The sequence below is a fragment of the Patagioenas fasciata genome, chromosome 18 (assembly GCF_037038585.1).
Source record: "Patagioenas fasciata isolate bPatFas1 chromosome 18, bPatFas1.hap1, whole genome shotgun sequence".
NCBI classification, from domain to species: domain Eukaryota; kingdom Metazoa; phylum Chordata; class Aves; order Columbiformes; family Columbidae; genus Patagioenas; species Patagioenas fasciata.
In genome coordinates, this window is record NC_092537.1 from 2,230,681 (window position 1) to 2,254,759 (window position 24,079).

At 42.6% G+C, this 24,079-nt stretch overlaps 1 long non-coding RNA gene across 1 annotated transcript in view; it reads right to left on the reverse strand.

Moving 5' to 3' along the window:
* Window positions 1-4,161: 4,161 nt before the first annotated feature.
* Window positions 4,162-24,079, reverse strand: part of LOC139829363 (uncharacterized) — a 42,407-nt gene continuing 22,489 nt past the window's right edge. Inside the window, exons 2-5 of the long non-coding RNA XR_011741818.1 lie at window positions 20,495-20,682; window positions 14,716-14,825; window positions 9,329-10,176; window positions 4,162-8,116 (exon numbers count right to left, since the gene is read on the reverse strand). This is a non-coding gene — a long non-coding RNA (uncharacterized lncRNA). The remainder of the gene's footprint in view (window positions 8,117-9,328; window positions 10,177-14,715; window positions 14,826-20,494; window positions 20,683-24,079) is intronic.

The following is a 24,079-nucleotide window of genomic DNA, read 5'->3' on the forward strand; positions in this document are numbered from 1 at the left end:
CAAACATGGAGAAAAGTGCATCTGATTCTTCTGCTAAGGCATCCAAGGAGGGCCACAAAATTATAGTTCAAACTATAAACAGAATGAGTACATTTTGTTCATTTTCCTGTTCCCTTTATAATCGATGCAATATGAAGAGCTGCTATCAGTGGAGTTATACAATCAGATGGCAGCAATAAAAAGAATGTTAGCAAGTCTAAGATATCATAGGAGGTTGACTGGGGGAAGCAGTTATAAAACAAGACCATTTATATCTATTTAGATGTGAACATTAGATTTGTGATAGTCATTCTGATGTCTGTCTGCCCACTTAATACTCAACTAATGGACATCTGCATCCTGTGGTTGCCTGGAGAAGGGTCAGTACTGAGGGTTCTATGTGCACGGCCGTGGTTCTTTGTGCACCTTGAGTAAGGTGTGTGCTATACACAGTGACAACACATCCAGATGAGTTAATCTTATGTACACAATATATGCATACGGAGAATTTCATAGTTATTGTTTGTTTCGCTGTTGCATCATTCTATTCCATTCCAAACTCATGGAAGGTTTTAATTTTTGTTACTGTTATTTTAGCACAAATGGGACTACAGGTTTTCAGCCTTACAAATCCATGGCGTGAGGAGTGCAATAAGTACGAGATGGGCGTCTCCAGCAGCTGTCAGCAGGGAGCCTTTGCTGCAGCATCTTTTGTTCTTTGGCATCTGAAAAGGTCCTGGTCCTCAGGACTTGTTTATTTCTCTTGCCGCCATCTGTACTCTGCTAGTGAGGGTGATGAGGGTGATGAGGGTGACGAGGGTGGTGAGACACTGGCACAGGCTTCCCAGAGAAGCTGTGGGTGCCCCATCCCTGGAAATGTTCAAGGTCAGGTTGGACGGGGCTTTGAGCAACCTGATCTAGTGGAAAATGTCCCTGTCCATGGCAGGGGGGTTGGACTAGACGATCTTTAAGGTCCCTTCCAACCAAAAACATTCTGTGATTCTGTGATATCTGTAGAATGCACTTGAAAAAAAATCTAGGGACTATCAACATGAGAGCTGTAAAGCTTTAAAAACAAGCAGACATTTCACCTGTCTCTAATCAGCCCCATCTCATGGTTTGGCTTTCATTTCCCCACGGCAGAAAAAGAAACGTATAGGATTTTAATTTCCTTGGCTCCCAAGAGCTGTATGAATGAGACTGCAGCATTGCATTCGCCTTGTGTTATTAATGGGCTCCATGCTTGCAAATGTCTCATTCAATATATTTGCTCGAAGTGCTTCCAAAAAGGGAGAAAAAAGAAGAAAGGAAACATCAGGTTTCTAGGTTTAATGTATGTGACCTGACAGCACGAATACATTAGATCTTCTACAGAAACATACAATTCCAGCACTGTGCATTGGATCTCCAGCCTTTTTATCTTCATCTGGACTCTAATCAACGTGCTAGCATACTGCCTGGAAATAAGCCATATTTTCCTGCCATTCTGGCTCATACTTTCTAGCCATTTGAAAGGGTATGACATGCCTTCTTATAAAGTCACTGTAAGTCAGGAATGTTTCTGAACTCTCTGTTCAAGCATCCTGAGCATCTTCCAGTACAAGTGTATTCTTTTTTTGCCCAGTTGCTCAGCCCCCCCACACCAGAACCAAGGCTCCCCCCGATCCTCTGCAGGCACAAGGCAGCATGGCTCTGCTGAAGGCCACGTGCTCATGTCTCACTCCTGAGGGTCTCATACATCGTTTTCAAGCCATAGGGAAGGTACCGTCCAATAATCCTGAACTGAGACCTACAAGGTTTCAGTTGTCTCCTAAAACTTCAGGCGGGTCGTGGCATTTCCCCACTTCATGTCTGGTTTTCCCTTCCCATGCTCTGGCTTATCTGCAAGCCTTTAAGTTCTTAAAAGGAAGAGCTGTTTTGTATTACACATCTGGACAGTGTCTAACACAAGAGGGCCCCAGTTTGATTAGGGTCTCTTGTGACTACCGTAGTACAAACACTGCTGAAAAAATGCATTTGAAGTGGAAAAAGGCAGTGATGCTTCTTTTCCAGTCAGCTCTTACCTTGGAGAAGTCTGAGGGAGGTGGGCTTGTCAGCCAAGGTGACCCAACTGGAGCCATCTGGGCATGGCCAACCCTTTGAGCTGTCCTCAAAGTGCTGCAAACCAAACTGAACCAGAGCTGCCCTCTGTGCAACTCCTTCCAGTGCCTGTAGTGCTTTGCGCATCTAAACGTGCCACATATTTGCCTTCCCAAAGCAGGACCTGCTTCTGTTAACAGCAATTAATCACTTTGTAGCCAGTCTTTTATTGTTATGAACACAGCAGATGTGTTTCCATTAATAGGTCCCCAAGTGAGCCTTATCCAGCATGTCTGAGACTTAATGAAGGAGATTATGTGGCCTAAATAGAGTTTTCATTTTCAGCATCCTCCCATTTCTATCTGCAGTACCAAGTAAGCAAACAAAATGAAGTGGGAATCTTGTTACGGGCTCAGTTACAGTACATAGAATAAACTTGCTGCCAAATAATAAAATGTGTCCACTAGTTTAATGTGTTTAGTAATACTTGCATGGGTATTTTTACAAGGATCCGAAACAAAACATTAAAAACAAGCACGTAGATGTCTTTATACTGCAGTGCTAATTCAAAGCTCCCTGCTTCCCCAATTAACCTCAATATTTGAGCAATGAGAGGGCAGGCAGCCGGATCTCCGGGGACGTCCGTGTCCAGAATATTGTTCAATCTTGGGGAATTTTTCGAGCATGCTGGTTGCCATTAAAAAGTCATCACTTCCAACAGTGGCTAAGACCTAGCAAGTCTTTGGGTGCTTATAAAATAGTGTCTAACCCATGATGGCAACCACGAGGGTTACCGAGCACATGAGGTTTCTCCACACGAGCTGGCACGGCCACGTGCTGGCAGAGCTGTGATCGACCATGTCCCTGGTCGGTGCAGCCACCTTAGTGCAGGGTTGAGTCCCAGAGGGTTTTGCTGCTGGAGAAGGGCAGGATGTTTCAATGGGGGCGGTGAGAGCCTGGCCCAGGTTGCCCAGAGAGGTGGTGGATGAACCATCCCTGGAGACATCCCAGGCCAGGCTGGACGGGGCTCTGAGCAACCTGAGCTGGTGAAGATGTCCCTGTCATGGCAGGGGTGGCACTGGGGGAGCTGTGACACCGATTCTCTGCTTTACATTGTCTGAGACTTATTAAAATTTTATCTTTAACCACTTGGATCTTGAAAGCAGATAATCAAGAGGCTACATCTACTCCTCATTCCCAGCACAGTAAATAGAGGAGGCAGTTCCTTGTATAATACAGACAGAAAAAATGCTGTGCGTTTCAAATAAGTCTTCTGGGATTCATAAGGAGCACCTCCACTATATAAACATATCCTACCATTTTAAAATCCAGAAGGGTCATCTAATAAATTCTATAGATCTGTCTTCCACTGCTTTGTGCAATTAAGGATATTAAAATATGTAGTGTCTGCAGGATGGAGCCGTGGGGGAGAGAGCTCAGTCACTCAGGACTGGGTTTTGAGCCATTAGACAGTGACAAACTGGCCACATTCCTACAGGCAAGGTGAGAGTGCAGTTGTGTTTAAAATCACAGGGTATTGTTCTGTAGATCATTTCAACTCACGAACATGTATTCAGTCCCTGCACGAAATGCTTGAGGTATGACAAAATGGAAAAGCAACGAACCTTTTTTCTCACACACGTCAAAACAAGTTTATCATAAAAAAGATAGATAACTAACAAATGATCACCCTTAGCCTTGTCTCTTTCAAACAAAACAAAACAAAGTGTTGCGCTTTTAATTAAAGCCCAATTAATTTGAATGCAGTGAGGGAATCACATCTGGGCCGTTGCTGCTATACAGCATCTAACCGCAGCGTGCGTGAGGTTACGTCAAGGACTTGCTTGTCAACTTTGCTTTAACTCACATATGGGACCGGGCATGAAAGAAAACCCAAGAGTTTTTACTTTCTCCAGTAAAAGCCAAACTAACATAAGAAGAGATTAATGGCAACGGCACTGACTGCTTTCATTTCCCAATGAACTTTCTCAGAAGTACCAGTAATCAAGATCAGGTTGGGTTTTCTTTTTCTTTTTATTTTTAGAAAAAAAGAATCTTTTCATCAGAGAAAAGACAAAGAGACACTTAAAATACATACACACATCTGTTCTCCCATATTAACAACATTACGTCTTTCTCCATGTGATGCATAATGAATCATCTCAGTGTGTTTTGCTTTATAGTTTTGTACAAATCCAATTCTTGATGACTGTTACTGTAATAACAATATTTTCCAATTCAACAGTACCTTTAATTTTGAGTTTCTCGGTGCAAGAAACTGTAACAAGAAGTGAAGTGTGTCGAACCCATTGAAACATCTAGAAAAAGGGAGGCGCAGCTATAATTACCAGAATTAGAATTTGTCTTATAATGGGGAGAAGATAATGGTGCGCATATATATATATATATAACTTTTTTTTTTTAATGCAGAGATATAATTTTCCCTACAACTCGATTAAACAAGCAAGCGTTGTCATCTTCTTTTTTAATGCTTGGAGAATTAAGGCTTACAGCACCTTACAAACACTTTTCCATTACACATACTGAGCAGGTAAGACCTCCCATCCAAACCATCCTTGGCCCCGTGTGATGAGTAAGGGGGACAGGTCCTGCAGCCCACCCACCTTTTGGAGAGGTGCTGAGGTTCCAGCAGAGCAGAGGAATGAGCATCCTGCATCCTGCATCCCGGTCCCTGCTCTGCTGCTCATCGGACACCCTCAGGTAACACGTTTGCCTTCATGGCCTTCATTCGGTACACCTACGGATTTTACTGACAGCCCTCATGGACTAAAATTATATCCAGTTTTCTTTTTTTCCCCAGGGAAAGGTAATCTGAGCTTTTTTCCAATGAATCATTTGAACTGCAGTAAACCCCAGTTCGGACGCTGTGGATTAGTGGGGATTAATGTTTCTAAGTAGGTACCAAAGCCATATCTACATGCTTCCAGGCAGTGGAAAAGCACAAATCTTAGACATCTACATCGGTTTTATAGGAACTGTTAATCTGATTTGACAGCAGTAATTAACAGTTCCTCGAAAGATATAGATCCTGATTCATTTGTCTTAAATGGTGCATGAGGACAAAAGTCTTGTTTGTGTTTGCTACCAGCACCCAACGGGAGCAAAGGAATGTTTTCTGCAGTGAAGAATGATAATGATGTTTCTTTATTTAAAAATTTAAATTTAAAAAAAAAAAAAAAGAAGAAAGAGCAAGAATCCTAGATTCAATTAAGTCTTAGTCATGTAAATAGTTGGGAGTTTCCAGAAAGTAATGTCTTTATAGCAGGATGCCAATGTAGTTTATAATTAAAATGTAAAAAATGTAGGAAGGTCGCCAAGGCTTTGACTGTAAACAAGATTTTCCTAACCCACCCATGACTTGGCATTTTGATCCTGAAATGTATCAACAGGAAAAGGTGATGATTTCTTTTTTTGGACTGGAATGGAAAATAAGTTAGTTTGTAGAGAAATAAATCTTGTTCACAAACTTTATTTGCTCATTACAAAGGCTTTTAGTATTTGATCACACTTTAAACGAGATGGATTTTCTGGAATGGGTTTTTGTTTTGTTTGATTGGTTGCTTTATGTAATAACTACTTGCTATTGTATAATATGAAAAGCAATGCAAAGCAATCAGCTTTTACATAACAACAATTTAATTACAATAATTTAATTCAGCTTTACTGTGCCAAGGTGATAACAAGACAAAGCCTGACACTGGCAGCAAATATCAATGTTTAGCACAGAGGAATTCCAAGATATCGTTGAACGCTTTCTCCAGTTTCTCAACCAGCACTCCCAAGCAACTTCATTATCGAGTCCTACACAGCTTTGTTATTATTTACACCCTCGTCTGATTTGGAAATCAGACTGAGCCATTGACATAAGGTGATTGAATGAATCATCAGTTGTATGTTCCTATATAGATATAATAGCATCCAGCAGGATCAAACAGTTGGAACCTGCTCATGTCCCACCTAAAGCCTCTAAGTCCGGGGAGCGATTTTCCCCTGGACTTCAAAGCACTGAATGAGGGTGAATTTTAAAATGCAATATTGTCTTTATTACACTTTCCCTGGCATGAAAGCAGTTGTTGAATGGAATATTGTAAGCAAGAAATCTTACATAAAGCAGAAAGGGTGAACAGAAAGGAAGGGCTTTTTAAACTCTAACTTTTGCTTCTTAGAAAGTTCCTTCTGGTACGGTCAAGTCATATGGAACTGACAGAAATCTGTATCCATCTCTGAAAGGACTTTTCCACCTGAGCTCTTTGGTACCTGTTTCATCATGAACCTCAAACAGCATAAATGCCGTTTGCCAACGTTCATCCACCTGAGCTGCAAGCTGGAGAAAGAGTCAACCCAGAATCAAACCCACCCGGACCCGAGCAGATCAGCCATTTGTGGTGTTAACCCTCCAACTGGTTCACCACCATCCTGATGAATGGTTATTTTTCCTTGTACACTGTGTGAAGTCCAGGCTTTATATTTGAAACCGTAAATAGGTAAGATCAGTAAAAGATCACACGGCACATACCCTCTCTATTAGTCATCCACGAGCAGTTGGGTCCACAGCTTTTCTTGTCCAGGTGTCTTCGTCTTTTTGTGGAACGGTCGTTGTGATTGCAAAGCTCAAAGTTCTGCAAAACACAAGCTGTGCGATTTCATCAGAATGTATTTGTTATCAGGCAGGTAAAAGGCAGCGTGCAGAAATTGCATGCAAAAAGTAAATAATAAGTCATGTATTGTTCAGCTAAGCTTCTTTAAGTGTGTTTTTGTGTTTTAATATAGCGCCAAGCATGTTTGCATTTTTTGTTACAGAATATAGCATTCAGCAGCTTGTGATACACCAGTTCAGACTGTTGGCAGCAACGATCCAGTTTCCATTTCTTTGAGTGCAAGATTCAGGGTGTGGAAACTTTCTACTTCCTTGGAAACTCCTCTGAAAATGGGTTTTCACTCAATTCAGCCTCTAAGTGTTTAAGAGGTGACTGAAATTCTGAAAGTGGACTGACTGTTTTAGTGCCATTGGCAACCTTGGGAAGTTTCTCACTATGTGCAGGAAAAGGGGGGGATAAAAGTGGGGGAGAAATCTACATTATTAAAAGTCTAACTTGGGATTTTCAGTGAGCACCTTCTCTCTCTCTCCTTCTCCTCCTTTGAAAAGCAGGAGGTGAAAATAGCACGATACTTTTCACTTCAAAATGTTATTCACCCTCTGCATCAAAATTTCTACCCGTGCAGTTGCAGCTTCACTTTCTGCTATCGCACCACCCATTCCATGAGATCGGCTAAAGGCTTTATTTAACCAAAACAAAGCCAAACAAAACAAACAAAAACCACCCAAAAAACCCACTTCAGAAAATTCCCACCATTGTCCAAGTAGCAGGCAAGATTTTGCCTGAATATATGTCATGACCAGAAGAATATTCCAAAGGAAAGCAGTAACAGGGGACTGTTGACTGATCCGAGGTGGAGAATCCCATAGGATGGGATTAATTTCACCCACGTTCACTGATCTAAAGTTAGGCATCTATTTAAAGCCGATTTTCTGGTGGTGGGAGATGATGGTTTTCAGAGGGTGATTCACCCTGTCTGGAGCTGGGTGCATGAATCACCCTCTGGATGCTCTTGCCATTCCCTGCTGACAATGGCAGAAAGGAGACGATGATCTCAGGCCACGTGCTGCTCCGAGGTGGCTGCTGCCAGGGGATGAGTGCTGGGCACAGATTTCCGTGAGGCCATTGTCAGTCGATTCCATGCTGGAGGACTTAGGGATGCTTGTTGTTGCTGATGCTCCATCTGCCACAGTATAGTCAGGTCAAGAACTGGGATTTTGTTGCCTCAGGCATATACAAAATCAGCAGCCTACAGAAGGATAATTGAGAAAAGGTGGTCGCTGCTCAGCATTATTAATAGGTTGTTATTAACTGGAGAAGAAACAGGCGCTTCTGCAGCTGTTGGGTGGTGAGGGAGTCCTCGAATGCTGGACTACATGGAAAAAATGTATTATTTAAAAATCCATTGTGCTATTGGTCCATCTAGCAGTTAGTAGCACCTAAAGAGAAGGAATTAAACCAGTCATAAATTCAAAGACAGAATTGAGCTTACTCAGGAAAAAAAATCCTGCCTTCCTCTTGTCTCAGCGTATCTGATTTTACGATGGTGCCACCAGCTCAGAACTGGGGACTCGACAGTCCCAAAAAACTAAAATGCAGATGGGTCACTGCTCTGCTGGCAGTGTGTGAGTGTGAAGGAAGAGATGGTTCCTGCCCAAAGGTGTTAAAAATCAGAATGGATAAACCGTAAGAGTGAGGAAGGGTCTGAGCAGCAACCCTGGGGGTCAACAGAGAGTGAAATTAGTTTCTCAAAGTCATGGTTGAGCCTGTGGCCATATGGCAAACAGGAGAATCCCATCTGCCACATGCAACCTCGGGGTAAATCCTCCCAGACCAGATTTCTTGTCTGACCTTTCAGTAATAGCAGGTATAAAAAACAATATACAACCCATTTTTAAGCCCGCTTTCCCCAAACCATATGACTATTCATTTCTAAAATGATTTGGAATGATTTGGGTTCTGCCATCTGTAACTAAAAATCTAGTGCTAATGAACACTGTTTTATTCACGGTAATCTTGCAGGTTGGATGGCTGCAAGACTGCCACATAATGCACAAAACTTCTGCAATCTGCGTGCAAATACTTTCTCTATTGCTTGATTTAAAACTGGCACAGCTGGCTGGGGAAGTTCTATGATATATTTTTGTGTAGTATTTAGCAAGACAGTCATAATCTTTTATGAACCTTCTGCCTAGCTGAAATAATCTGATTTGTGCCTCCACTTAGTTTCTGTCTCTTAATCTTGTACTAATCTCACTTCTTTTTTTCCACTCCACTTTTAGATCTTGACATTCCTTACCTTTGGGCAGCCTTCATTATGCCAGAAAAAATTAGTACTGAACAAACGAACCTTGGAATGGTTAAAGAAATAACTCTTTTCCCAATGGAAATATCTGAAATTCCTCAGCAATGCCATGAGAAACTAATCTTGAATTTGATCTGATTTTACAGAATGATTCATGTTTTCTGAATCAAGAAAAGTAAACTTGTTGATTATAGTTTAGGTATCTCATCTTTAACAGAGACACACTATTTATTTTGTTACTTTCTCTCTAACCAAAGTAAATCTGTTTTTCTTTCTATGTTGCCAGTATATTATGAATATTAATAGCTGACATCCAGTGTGGACAGAGTAACACGTGGAAATTTACCATTTCTCACCAACCAGCCAAAGGAGAGAAGGCAGGACCCAAAGCGACATGGGGAGGTCGCAGGGAGGCTCCTCTTGCGTGGGCAGATTCGGGACAGCAAAGCATCTTCTCAGCTCTACTCCCGACCTCTGTTTTGAGTTGGCCGCGTCATTTTTGTGTTGCTGTTTTAGTGGAACTGCTTGGAACAGGCTGTGCATTTCTCAGGGTGAGGCTAACGCACATGCCATAACACAGCGTTTTCCGTTGCCATGGGAGGAATGGGGCTGCTCTTATAGTCTGGGTGAGATCTTCTTGGTACAGCCTGGGATTTGTTCACCCCACCAGCAGGTCTGTGTGGGGAGCTAAATGCTCTGTGATGTGACCAATCCGTCACTCCTCAACCCCAGTGCTGTGTTTGCATTACTACTACCCAGGTGTCCATCACCTAAATGATTTATAAGAGATTTTTTTTCTCATATGGCAATTACAGTAGCTTCCTATATTGCACTTCTCTTCAGGTGTGGGTGGGAATTCTGCCTTTTTGTGTGAACATAGCAAAACGATACAATCCCCAAAACCTCCACAGTAATGAAAAAAATATTGAGTAGAAAGCAAATGCACGCTCCGGTCTTGCATTTATCCTGCTTGACTTACATACTTTGAGTCCCACCGGCATTTGTGGATTTACCAGCTGTGGGGAAAGAGAAGGACCTGGCTTGTCGTTGCATGTGATGGGGACACAGCTTGTGAACCAACATCTGAACTCCAGCACAGACACCGAAGCAGCGTGGATGTTGTCTGGGCTGTTGCAGGAGCTGAGCTTCAAAGCAGCTGCTGCCTCAGAGGGGAACTGGCTGGGATGGCTCTGCCTTGCAGGGAGAAAACAAGAATATTAAATTATGAATGTTTTGTTATTGTTATCTACAATAAACCAGCTACACTCGCTGTTGTCAGAATGCTGGAGCAGAAAGACAAAGTGAATTATTAATTCCTGAAGGCTAATTAGTAGGAAGGATGCTAGGAAAGCCTGTGACTAGGAGTTCAAAGCGTGTAGCTGTGAACAGCCATCACCTGGCCCGGACTTTCCGTCAGCCAATTACACTGTTTGGCATCATACGCACATCCAAACAATGCTTAAAATAATTATATAAACACTCTAATCTGGTAGTAGAGAGCCTTTGTTAGCAGCACAAGACAACTGAAAGAATTTGATTTACAATTGATTACCAAAATAATATAAAAATAAAACAAAAGCCTCTTGCCAGCTCTTCCTTTTAACTCAGCCAATTCAGTACATGATACAAAGCAGATTGCCCAGACTGACACAGGCTGAATTTCTGATTTCTAGATTTGTCCTCTTTTTGACATGTGCAACTGAAATCTAATTTAAGATGATGTTTGTACAAGGTAAAGATGTTGGGAAAATCTTACAAAATATTGACCATCTCCAGCTCTGATGGAAGGAAGCAAAGAGCTGCTGAGCTGATAGGAAAACTGTTTCTTTTCCCTTTTTGATGAACATACACTTAGTATTAGCAGAATGAAACAAATTTCTTGGGTGGCAGCAGAAGGTGTTGTCATCCCTTCCTCTTGATGATTATCATAGTGAAAGGGCAATTCCCGTGACTCAGAAACTCTGTGTACTTGGGACTGCACGATGCAGAACCAAAATCCTACCCCTGACCCAAAGATGCTAAGATTCAACAGGCTATTTTCTAGATAACTTCTAAAATATGTAGAGCAATAGTTATGGGTAATTACACTTATGTTCAGTCCTATGGTCCCATAGATCCAGCCTGAAAACATGCTGGGAACCATCCTGCCCTGGCTGTTGGCTGAAGCACGTGCACTCCTTATGACTCTGGTGCCGTATCATGTGTTCTCACTCTCAGGTCACACGCAAGTGTCAAATCAGTTTAAGAAGGGATGTAATCCATCCATATCAAAACTGCGTTCTCTGTAAGCAGTGGCAGCATCCGCAGTTAGAGCAGCTTAGCTTACATTTATTTTGCATTGAGGAAATTTAAGACAGTAAAAGAACGTATTTTGGCCAGCCTTAATCCTTAGCAACCTCCTAACGATTTACGCAGCTGCTCATTTCTGAAGGGCGAACACATCTTGCAGAGTAGAGGTTAATATCTGTGAGAGAAATTTTTTCCCCTCCCTTACTATATTTTCTTTGCCAAATTTTGTTTCCAGATGGAGGATGTTTGCTTGTTTGTTTGTTTGTCAAAAACTGTACCCAACAAAGAGGTTAAGAAAGTTCTAGATTATTTGTTTTTCTTTTAAGGGGAGGGGAACTAACAAACTTAAACTGAGGAAATCCAAGCAGCCAGAGATGTCTGAACTATCCTAAAATACGTTGCCCCGATTTCTGTAAAAACAATAAATTTCACAAAGCTACATTCAGCTGACAGAACATATCCAAGGGATAGAAATTTCTTTATCTTGAGTTCAAGGATGCTTCAGCCAAAGGACTTGTTTGAGATTTATTCCAAATTCTTCTTGAATATAATTTACTTCACCACATATCATCTTATAACATAGCTGCTCAATAAAAATGTTGGTAAGCAGCAACTTTCTGTTTCACGGCTCTCTTTGGTGGTGTTGGCAGGATGTTCTCAACATCCTTGGCAATGTGGTCATGAGCATGATCACTCACCAACCCCACTTATCCTTCCTCCTACCTCTGCCCTCCAAGCTCTTTTCCCAACCACGTCTCGGTAAAAACGGAAAATGTCCGAATGTGTATAAATATTGCCTCATGTCAGTAATATTAGCAACTTGAATAAGCTATCCTTGGAGATGCTGAGCTGATCTTTTTTCTCAGTGTTACTCCGATTAAGTCACTGGATGGATTTGAGGGGTTTTCACCACCTAAATGGTGAGCGTGGTCTGGCCCTCCAGCTCTGAGCCACCACTGAGACTTCAATCCAAGAAGGTGGAGGATGAAATGCTAGTGAAGCCATCCCTCCTGTGGATAATACGCTGTTGTACCTCCCAGTTGGAAAATAGTGCAGTATACCTTGGCCCGGAGACATCAGCCTTTAGGAAATTTCAACAAGTAAAGATGCAAAATTGAGAAGAGCCTAAAGACAGTGAAATAATAAAGGAGATCTTGAAAGAAAATATTGTAACCTCAGGAAAAAAAAGACAGCAAAATAATCTAATGTTCCATCTGATCAATGGAAAGAAGAAAAAAGTGAGATAATAAGGCATGTGATGGAAGAGGGGATGGGTTGCTTGGTAGCTCATCTAAGGAAGATATTCTAGTATATTATGCTCCATTCTGACAGCATGATGGGGGGAGATTGCTGCCAAAGAGGAGGATAACTAGAGGAGAAAAGCCAACAGAAAAAGGGATAGGAAACGTGTCAGTCTTGACTTGTGAAGAAAGGTCAGCAGAGGTATAAGTGTCCTCCTTGTTTGTGTAGTGACAACATTGAATGGAGCAAATCGCAGCTATTTAGGCAATTTTAAGAGAGTTACTCTGGAAACACGGCGGGAGCCTCATCCCAGCTAAAAGCCTGTGCTAGTGTGTAAGTACCATGGCAGAACTGTATGACAAAGTGCAGGAGGTCTGGGGACAAAACAGAATAAAGCAGCATCATGCAATGTTGTATTACGAATGTATGTGAGGGCCCAGAAGGACTACGAGGAGGAAAAATGTCCATTATTCACGATGGGAAAGAGATGAAAGCAGCAGGATTGTGTCCTTGGGCACCTCGCTGTCTCTGCTGGCCTTGGGGACGGATGGGCCGATGGGATCCCCATTCCCACACTTCCCAACATACATCTGCAAATCCTGCGAGGGACAAATGCAGAGCAGCTGCCAATTGGCCTTACAGATTCGAGGGCTAACATCCAGTTGGCGTCCAGCGGGTTATTCACACTGGAACAGGAAGCAAACTCCTTGCTGCAATTACCCTCCAATTTCTACTGTTTACCCCAGGAATAAACTAATTGCTGCTGTAAAACACCCTCCCACCAGGTTCAGGAGTAAAGTTTGGAAGAAACGAATGTCAGCCAGTTGGTCAGTGGCCAAAGGACTGGCCAGCAGCCAACTGGCATCCCATGTCTTATTTGCAATGGAGGAGGGTTCGAGTGCCTCGCTGCAGATAACCTGCCTGGCATTTTCTCCTGTTGACCCAACAAACACACCAAATGTCACACGCTAAATCAGCGTTTCCCTGGTGGCCTGGCAGAAACATGGGAACCAGCACAGGTCTTCATTCTCCCGATGAATAAAATCAATTTCTTTGAGAGTTAGAAGCAGGGTCTGAAAGGGATGTGTGAGCAAGTCAGAGAAGGGCTAGAAAATTCCCATGGAGATGGACAGTGGAAATCTCTTGGTGATCCGGCCCTAAATGCCACCTGCCACTGTATATCCTGAGTCTCTTTTCTTCTATTTTACATTTGCTTGCAAGAAACACGGCAGAGGATGTTGTCCTGCACCTGTGTATGTGCTGGCAGGGTTTACCAGCCAAAGCAAAGAGCAAAATGCTGCCTTGCCGTTCTTGATCCCTGCCTTTCATTTGCTGTCACTGGTTGTCTCGGGGCATCTTTGCATCCAGTTCAGGGGCCATCAGCCTGCATGAAGCCAGCCCGCCTCTGTTTGCAGCCGTAACCCCAGAGGAGGGTCTTACAGGGCTGTCTCTTAATTGCAGTGCACTCCATAATCACTCCTCTATTTCTGCCTTTCTAAATTCTGCTCGCAGCGGCAAAGCCAATTTTGGACACCAGGAGTAAATATTATTTGTTTTTCCCTTTCGTGTTGTCATCCCAGCAAAGAGGAGTGACAAGAGTGAGTCACTGTGGCATGTTGCAAAATACCCCAGGAAAAGTGTTTGTCTGAGAAAGTGAGAAACCTAAACCCAGAGGAGGTGACAGGATCCTTTAGGGCCTCTCAGAAATTATAGGAATGGAATATTCCAGCACGGGTGGACAGCGATAAGCAATAAAAAGCAGCTAAATCCAGAGCTGTCTGAGTGCTTGACTTTTGCCGGGTAGATATTAGCAGTTGTATCGGGTTGCATGCCTGACTTTTCCTCTTTTTCCATCAGGAATGGCGCTTAGCTCAGCAGCTCAGGTCCCCAGGCTAAGCCCCTGCTCCAGGCTGAGCTTTGCAGAGCTGCTGTCCCCGCTCTGTAACGGCACCCCTGGCCCTGCTCCCACTGCCTCGGCTTGTCACCCGTGCCTGGGAAGAGCAAAGGACACACAATAAAGTGTCTGCAGCAGCCTCGCACCTCTCACAGGTGGGAATGGGGTCGTGGGAGAGCCGGGGAGGGCTCTCTGTAAAACAACATACAGAAATGCAAGGATTCACTGCTTTTGCATTTCTACAGAGCGTTTCACCCCGTTATCATCAGCACCTCTCCGCTGAAATCAGTGCTAAGGGAAGCAAATACCTGCGCAGGTGGGTTTGCTAAACCCTCGTCCTGGGTGTGCAGTGGGACTCGCCACCTCCCGTGGAAACAGCCAGTGAAGAGGTAACCTCAGTGCTCAGGGCCACAGAAACCTGACAAGTGTAAAAAGATTATTAAAGGAAAAAAATGCTAAAAACGCCCCACCTCATTTAAAACGCTGACTTGTGCCACTTGTTCTTAAAGCTTGCGAGCACCATAGCCTGATATTTTTTCTTCATCGAATGTATATGTTCCTCTTAAAAGAAAGAAAAACCCACAATAGAACCTATGTACATTGCTGCAAGACTGTAAAATTTAATAGCAAACAGATTACATACTTAGCAATAGACTAAGCACAATTAGACCTCACATTCCTCTCACTCCTATAAATAACTCTCAGTTTCCTCTCTGTGTCTGCAAATTTCATTAGTATGATGGAAAGAAAAGGAAAATACACACACACACACACACACACACACAAAAGCCCCAAACCCTCTTTTCTTGCAAAGTCCAGAGCCCTCTGGATCAAGGGCTTTGTTCAGCCCTGGGGAGACAGTGGGGAATCAAAGTACTCACCCCCACCAACCCTTGGGCCACATGTTCCTGGCCACGAAGGGAAAATTTTCTGCAGATGGCTTAGGAATTCACCTGCAAGAAACAACAATTTAAAATCAAAATCCCCCCTCTTTGCTGGTCTGTGTGTGCAGCCCACAGCTGAGGCCGTGGGGAGCGGGCATGTGCCGCTGCCTTTTGGAGCATCACCTTGGAGCATCATCAGAATCTCAGTGACCCAGTTTCCTCCTTGCAGCGTTATCTTCCTCTGACTTTGTGAATTCCATTAAATTTTTACCAAAGCAAAATAATTGCCTGGCTTTTTTTCTGCATTCAGTTCATTGTTGTTTTAGTCTCCAGTGGCTGGAGGATGCTGAGATTGAAAGATCCAGATGAATCTAAGGAGTTAAAGGCTGGAAGAGCCTATTGTTCTGCCCCAACACTTAATGAGTTCTTACCCAATCTATTACTTTGCCTCATCTCTCCATTCCTATCAGCAGAAGAGTAGCACTGTGTGTCTGCAAATAATCAGGTCCCGGTCCTAAAGCCCATAATGAGTTCATCCCAATGCAAAAAGAAATGTTATCTCTAATGCGTTAAAAAGCCAAATTGCTGCCTACCTTTGAAGTGGTGCAAAGTCCCAATCAGCGGTATTGAGGAAATGAATCACTTGCGAAGTCACGCTTTGAACGCCACCTCGTTATTATTAGAATGGGCAAGCGGAGTTGAAGATAAAGTTTGATTCAACACAATGGAAAAATACAGTACAGGGGGAGAGAGGCCTGCCTGCTAAAGAGATAATGCCAAGTTTGATGAGAAAATACTTTATATTTCCTCTCCCTTGAAATCCGAGTGGACATTTTCCAGGTCGACTGGAAAGAAACAGGTTGTAAGTTGTCACTCAGCACTCGAGAGGAGATCTCCCTTTTCCAGATGCGCCGAGACAGAGGCAACATGCAGCGCTCACCAATATTGGTTCACATAGTATGAAACGTTTCTATCTCTACCTGCACGCTGAGGATAACCGGGCTGGCGAGCATGGTTCTGACCCATCTTTTAATCATTTACCTTGCAATGATTTTTCCCTCCAAGGGGGCCTTTAGAAAAATTGATTTTAATTTCATTGCACACTTCTTTCTCTTGGTAAAGAAACCAAAGTCTCCCTGATTTTGTCTGCCACCCTCAATAATGAGAGAACCCCTCAGTTTTTGAGGGCCTGTGCATTAATTTAAACCAGACACAGACGCAGGCTGTGGTTTGCTAAGCTGTGATTTCTGCAGAGCAAATAATTTTTGCTATCCAAAGCAAGGATATAGAGGATAAAGCATAATGTCCTTCCTTTGTAGCCCTCAGTAAGCACAGGCCACTAGCAGACGGGATACAGCTTCATAATGTCCCTTTTGCACTAATTTGCCCAGCGGATAATAGTGGGGGAAGGGGAAGTTTTGGGTTTGTTTTTTGGTTGTGTATTTTTATCTTTTTTAAAACACAGTACTCAAACTGATCCTCATGCTGGAGCTTTGAAAGAGTAGTTTTGCACTTGATGCATAAACCATAACATCCAAAATAACGTAGGCAAATCTTTCCATTAAATAAACGACTTCTTCTGAACGGGTTGTAAAACTTGGTTTCCTTCACTCTGGATTCCGTTCGCATCACCTCCTCAGCTGCCCACAACAGCAGCTGCACAGGGAAGAGCGCTCAGCAGAGCTTTGCAAACTGTTTTCCCACTTTCCGGTCTTCTTACAAACGCAAAGCTGACACCAGGTTCATGGATATGTTGGCTGAGATCAAGGACACTCTCAAAAAACCTGACCTTGAGTGTGGATTTACCACAAAGCCCAGAATTTTGAGCAAATTCCCGTGGTTGGAGTCAAATGTAGGAAGTGAGAACTCACCAACAAGCGATGCAAGATAACGCATTCTGCTGGGCTGAGGCTCACCCAGAACAGAAGAAGCCAACTCAAGGTCTACTGGCTACTTAAATCCCATTTTGTCACTGGTTTTAGCAAGGCCTGGGTAGGAGTTTGTGAGTACAACACGCTGCTCTGGAAAGGCCCATGAAGATACAAAGCAGAGACGGACCTTCCCACACCGACATATCGATGTTGGTCATGTTGTTCCAGTTACAAACTTCACATCAGACGAAACCCTGTTGATTCGAACAGCCAGCTCCTCAACAGATGTAACGTCAACTCTACTGATTTTGGCAGGTTGAACATCTGCTTTTGCTGATGTATGAGCAAGAAAACACTTGTTCCACAGATCTCACAACACTGCTGTCTGTTGGACGGGCAGGTCTCTCTGCAGTGCAGAACACATGTGTCGTCTCTCCTGTGGCTAAGCAATATTCTTATTTATTCACCTGATTTCCACTTTGGCTGGATAAAGCTGATTTTTTTTAACGCTCCTTTTCCACTCATGTGCTCAGCAACGTCCGTGTCTTCTTCACCGAAGGATAATTGAATCTCCAAAGCACAATACCACTATCAACATTAAATCTTCCCTGACATATATACACTTTATTGAATTTTATTAAAACACATTGGTGCTTCACTGAAATCATGAAAAAAATGCCTGCCTGGAAAACGAAATCTTTTCCAAGAAATAAAAAAATCTGTTTTGGGGAGCACAGAGGAAATGATGACAAAGTCTTGTTTTACTGGCTGTTAGATGGAAGGATATTTTCACTAAATCTGGGAAGATGCACAGGAAATGGAAATTGAATTTTCCCCATGGTGACCGTGGGCTCACATGGACAAATAAGAGGAAGAAGAAGAAGTAGATCATGTCCAAAATAAGAGTAGAAATACATTTTAGGCCACCAAATCCATGTCAATACTGTGCTCCCTGGCTCCAGGTGGCTGTTCCTTAGGAGCAAGGTATAAATAAGGCAGAAGAGTGGTTTTTTTTCCCTCATCCCTGAAATACATTGTCAACAACCACAAAAAAAGAGCCTCAACCGAGCTTTTAGAATTTGGGTTTGAGACTCAGCTCTTATCCATTCCTGCACAGCACCTAATAGTCTAAAGTAACAAAAACACCCTATTTTATAGAGGAAGAAAACATGTCCATTGTTGTTTGAGTTTGTCCTAGACAATGTGAGTAAAACCTGCTCCGTCCAATATTACACAGTGGAGCATATGCTGAGATTTGTGTTCTTCTTTCTGCGAGACAGTCTCAAAGACACAGTGAATTCTGTGAAAACCGCATCACTTTTTCTTTTGCTATAGAAAGTCATAAATGGCAACTTGTAACAAAATGCTGTACTTGAGAACGTGCCCATTTTACAGAAATGAATCATCGAGGAGAAGAGAAGAATTAAAGTGATCTGAATTAGTGACAGAGTTCTGGCGACTGCTGCAACCCAGAAGGTGAATTGCTCTTTTAAAGGACATGATGTGTGTCACAGGCAGTGACACACAGTGCAGTTGTCACCTCCGATGAGGACACTGTGACATATTTGAGCGCATAGATACTTCAGCAATGCAAAAAACACTTAATTGTGAAATATTAAGCTGCCTTTGCCTCGAGCGTTGCAATCAAAACAAAAGAAAATATTACTTTTGTTTCACTAATCTTCTGTAGCCTCGGTAAAATATATAATACATTCCATTAAGCTCAAGTTAGTTAATTACTAGGTAGGAAATCCAATATATTCTCAGGGTTATTTTCCAGTTGTCATTTTGCAAGATAATTTTGCTTTGACGTCACTGAGAGACAAAAAAACACTCTGTGGACAAAAGAAACCACAAATAGAGGAAAATACATCGATATTGTTTTTCTTATAGCCTGCCACTCGTTGGGTGGAATTTTCTGCTATATCGTGAGCCTGCCCCTGGCGAAGCTCCATTCGCAACCCTAATGTGACAATAATAGACGACAGTTTGTGGAGCCATTCCTGGAAAAGTTTTGCAGATCTTGCAAGTCCCTTAAGGGCCATCTGCAGGGAGGCTGAACACTGACGTCCAGCTCAAGGAAGAGTCCCCATTAGGATAATACATGTATATACATCTATATTTTCACGTTGAAATTGAAGGCCATTTTAAATTATTTTCTCTTAAATTCCGTTGTTTTCCCACCCAGGTGTAAATCAGCTCCATGAGCTTCATCAGTTACCAAGAAAATTAGCGTTACTAAGATGCTATACTTGGAACAGAGAGATAATTATGCTCATTAATATTAATCTGATCATCCACTGATTCTCTCGTCCTGCTTCAGCAGTAGCCAAATGAAAATGAAAAGAAAGTTCATTGCCAATTACAGACTGACTCCAGCAAGGTTTCTAATCTGATTAATTGATATCTAGTTTATTTACATACAAAAACATGAAAGCACCTATCAAATCCAAATACATGGTCTTTGGTTGTGTTCATGGTGCGTGTCCGTGTACAGAAGAGCTGACTGCAAAAGTTGCTGCAAAAACCCCGAATTCTGCTGGATTCTGCAGGGCTGAAGTGGAAGTTCAATAGAAATGCTTAACAAAACATCGCTCTTTTCTTTTTTTTCCTCTGGAATTTTGTTTTGGAAGAGAACCTGAGGGAAAAAATCCTGACAATGTCAAAATATTCTGTTTTGACTATTTCAGAACAAAATGTTTAGAGTTTCCTTTTCGAAATGGCTATTGTTTTGAATTTTTTAGTTTTGTTGTATTTTCTCTAATATTTTTTATGTATTAAGTATATTACATTATAGAAAGAAAAGTTAGAAAGCTATAATGAAAGTAATCAGTTTTATCTATAGAAAATGTTTTTCTGGATTGTTCCTGTGGAAAATTTGACTTCAGAGCTTTGCATAGTCTCTGGTTTGCAAAAAAAAGGACTAAATTCTCCATTGGCCTTGGAGGATGCAGTAGAGAGAAACCGGCCACAGCATTTTTCTTAATCCAGTCGGAGGACCCTGTTCTTTTGACCCAGGAGAAGGTATTTCCCTCCAAAGGCTCCATCCATGCTCTGTGCATCCAACCCAAGCGACCATCACAAGCAAAACAACTTTTCAAGGAGACTAAGCTTTATCTCTTTACTCTTGGCTTCTTGTTGCTCATTATTTGAAAGGATTTTGGACATGCTGATTGCAAAGAGGTCGCCCAGAGAGGTTGTGGGATTTCCACCCTTGGAGATACTCAAAACCCAAGAAAGAGAAAAAACTGATGTTGAGCCACATGCCGCAAAGACGAGTGAGTTGCACATCTGTGCACAAACAAGAGCATTACATTGTTATATGTACCCACCGCAAGAAAGGGTTGAAGAAAAAAGGTGCAATGCCACTTGTCTGTAAAGCAGGTTCAAATGCAGACGTGTCTTCCAGGTAGCAAATGCACAGCATCAGTTGAACAAGAGTCCTTGCATATTCCTTTCAGCACAGGGCTGCCTGTCGCTGCCTCCCGAGCTGATAAACAGAATGCCAGCAGTCTCTGTGCTGAAAGAATAAGTGTTATTTTAATAAAATTATTCTCCTAATGAAATGTAAGCCTGGAAAAACAAAACAAACAAACAAAGAAACAAAAATACAAGGTTTGTTCACGAAGGGGGAATTTCATTTATCATCATCTGCTTTTCTTACCTTACTCTGTGGTGGTGGCTGCTGGGTGGAAGGAAGGAGATTTATCTGAAATGTTATAGCAGAAAGTCATACTGGGGAAGGTAGCTTATTTTATTTTTAAACTCTTACTTGTCCAATCCCTAGCATTCTGTGATTCTGTGATAATTATAAATAGATAGCTTAGTGTGACCTTGCTCCTGTTCCCATCTCACGGTTGGAAAGGTCTCAGGCTGGATCCCCCACCTTGCCTAGAGATGCCCCCAGAGACCTGGATCCTGGTGGGAGGTCCATCCCCATGGGGACATTGCAGATTCTGACCCCACCGGTGCGAGGCTGGGACGGGACACGCCGGGGAGCAGCACCCTTGGCAGGGATATGGAAATTTGGAAGCTTATTGCTATAATCTGTGGTTATGATTTTCCAGCCCTGCCAGCAATGCCGGGAATCAGACCACAGTCTCCCAAGCGCAAAGAGCCTTTATTGTAATCCGATAAAACCTTAACAGCCAGTCATCTTCTTTTTTATGGCAAATTAAAGGCCTCATTTACTCTGCAGTGGCCTCCTTGCCCTTTTGTTGGAGTCTCAGCAAGAGCGAGGCAGGGAGCACAGGGAGGGAAAACGGATCCCAGATTCCCCCATTCGGCCTCACGGCTTTGAAGAATGCAAACAAAATCCTATTTTCTCAAGATATCTGGTGTCCGACTGGCACTTTGGCACCTCACTGGAGCACCTAGAAGCCATAAATAAAGCCCATCGCGAGGTTGCGGGGTATGAACTCCAGTGCACCTACTCCACAGCGGCATCCAAGTTTCCCTGTTTTGTTTCTTGGAAATGCAATCAGCTCCGAATCTTAGATTTCTCCCATCCTGGCAAGAGCAAGCTCCTGCCTCAAACATCTTGACTGGAAACCTTCCAGTGAAACTGTACTTTCAGCTGTCTTGGTTATTTCCATTCGCAAAGCACCGTCCTCTCGGATGGAGACGTATGTACGCTGTGCGTGGTCGTGATAACTCATGGCACTAATTACAGGTATCCGTTTCTTTATGGGATACAGATGGGCTACCCAGGGACGCTGCGGCTCCCCGGGTCCCTCTGCAGAAAGGATCTGTTTCCATAACTCTGGGGTAATTTATGAACTTCCTTCATCTCTTTGGCAGACGGTCGTCCTCGAGCTGATCTGCTGCAACCCACGCTGACAATGTAATGCGCTCATCTCGCTCCAGCGAGTGATGCGGAGTCATCAATCAACCCTCCGTCCATTGAATGACTGAACCTGTTCAAAGCCATCTCCTGACCTCTGGGGAATCCCTTTTATTCTGAATTAGCTTGTACTTCGCGTTTGCCTTTGCCTCCTGTTAACTTCCCTGCTTCAGCCTTGGTGTCGCAGAGGCTTTGCTGTCAAACACTGCGCTACCGTGATGGGACCAAATGCTGACAGTAAAATATTTGAGAATAGCTATTTCTGGCTAATTTATTCAGCTGTCACAGTCCAGCATGTGAGTGGTGATGAACACAAAGTCATACACTAGAAGTACTGCCCACCTGGCAATAGCTGCCACCTCCATGTAGCTGCATCAGGATTTGGGAGAGCTTACCATGTTTCACATCACTGGGAATGAGTCCAAGAATAGGTGTCAACCCCCTCATATGCTTTAATAATAGTGGAAAAACATGTTTCAGCAACACTTTCTCTTCCTTCTCAATTATTTTGTATATTCTCAAAACAAAAAAAAAAAAGGCACAATAGTTAAAAATACTTTATGACACAAACATCAGGTTACCAGTTCCTTTGATAAACGAGAGAGGGGGAACTCCAATGTGAATGTTGTGCCCAACAAGACACTGTTTGGGTGTGTTTTCGCTGAGCACCTTTGTTTTCCAAGCAATTCAAGCATTGTCAAGCATTTCTGAAAATCAAGCCTGAGAGAGGTCAGTTTGGATTCCAAAAATTGAGAGACTTAAATCAGAAAACACTTAGAGCTTAAATTGTTGGTCTTGAACACCTCAGTCACCTTCCCTGCTTCTCTTCTTCCTACCCAGAGCACAAACTTGAGCAGAGCTCGGTATTTGCCTTAATGACAGAGAAATAGAGGAAAGAGGCTATTGGACTAAAGTCGAATTGCCTAACAAAGATCTCAGCAAATTGCTTCTTTTTGCAGGTTTTTCACTGCAGCAAGTAGATCTCACTCACTTCCCGACTGATTTTCAGTGCAGCTTCAAAAAGCAGGAACAGCAAACAAAAGAAGTTGGAATGAAGAAGATCTCAGGCATCATAAAATGCTGAAAGTACGGTGGGTTTCAGTAAAACCATCTTGATTTATGATTTCTTTTTCAAAAACTGCAGATCTTGATTGTTCCTGGGATATATTAAAAAAACTAAACTCTCTCAACCTTGAAGGTATTTTTGTCAAATATTTTCATTCCTTTTCCAAAGGAAATAGTTGATTTTATAACTGCAGATGCCTCTTCGTGAGCTGTTCAAGAAAAATCCCATGATTTTTCCATTCATTAGCCAATCCAGGCTCACTTTTGCATCCACGGTAAGGTGTTGCCATTATAAAACTGGGGCACAGTGTTTACATTTTTATAGTGTGTTCATAATTAGCAAAATTCTTCGATGTCCCTCTGGTTCCTAATTAAAGAGCAGCTGACACTCAATGGAAACTTTAAGAACATTCTGTTTTGAGGTTATTCTGCCAGTATGTCCCACATTTTCTGCTTTTTATTAAAACTAAGGGTAATTCTACAAAAGTAAGATCATTGTTGTTTAAGATGAGAACTGATGCTTCCGCTTACTCATCATTGTGCATTTTTATGCAGCTTTAAGAAAGGAAGAAAAACTATCCAGGAGAGGAAAATATGTCTCTGAAATCACTGTGCACCTGCTATGCTTGCTAAAATCGTAGCAAGAAATGGGTATTTTTTTGTAGTTCCTCATATATGGGAACTTATCTGAGACAGTGTGTTTCCACCACACAGGTGCCTCTTGTTTTCCATCTAGATCAAGCCTGTAGGCTCCAGCAGAAGCCCCAGACCTGCAAGGTACTAAGGACTCCAATTTCGGATGGGTTTCCATGGAGTCAAGACCAGCGTGCTCCTCAGGAGAGGCCCATGGTCACCAGCAGCAGACCCTCTTGGCAGGACTCCATTGGACCCACCAGGAGCTGGGGTTGGAGACCCTCGGCTGGTATCTAGAGAAGCCTTTCTGATACTGTGATTCGTTATTTATGCCTCTAATTCCAGGTCTGCTATGCAAATCTGATGAAAATTGTTC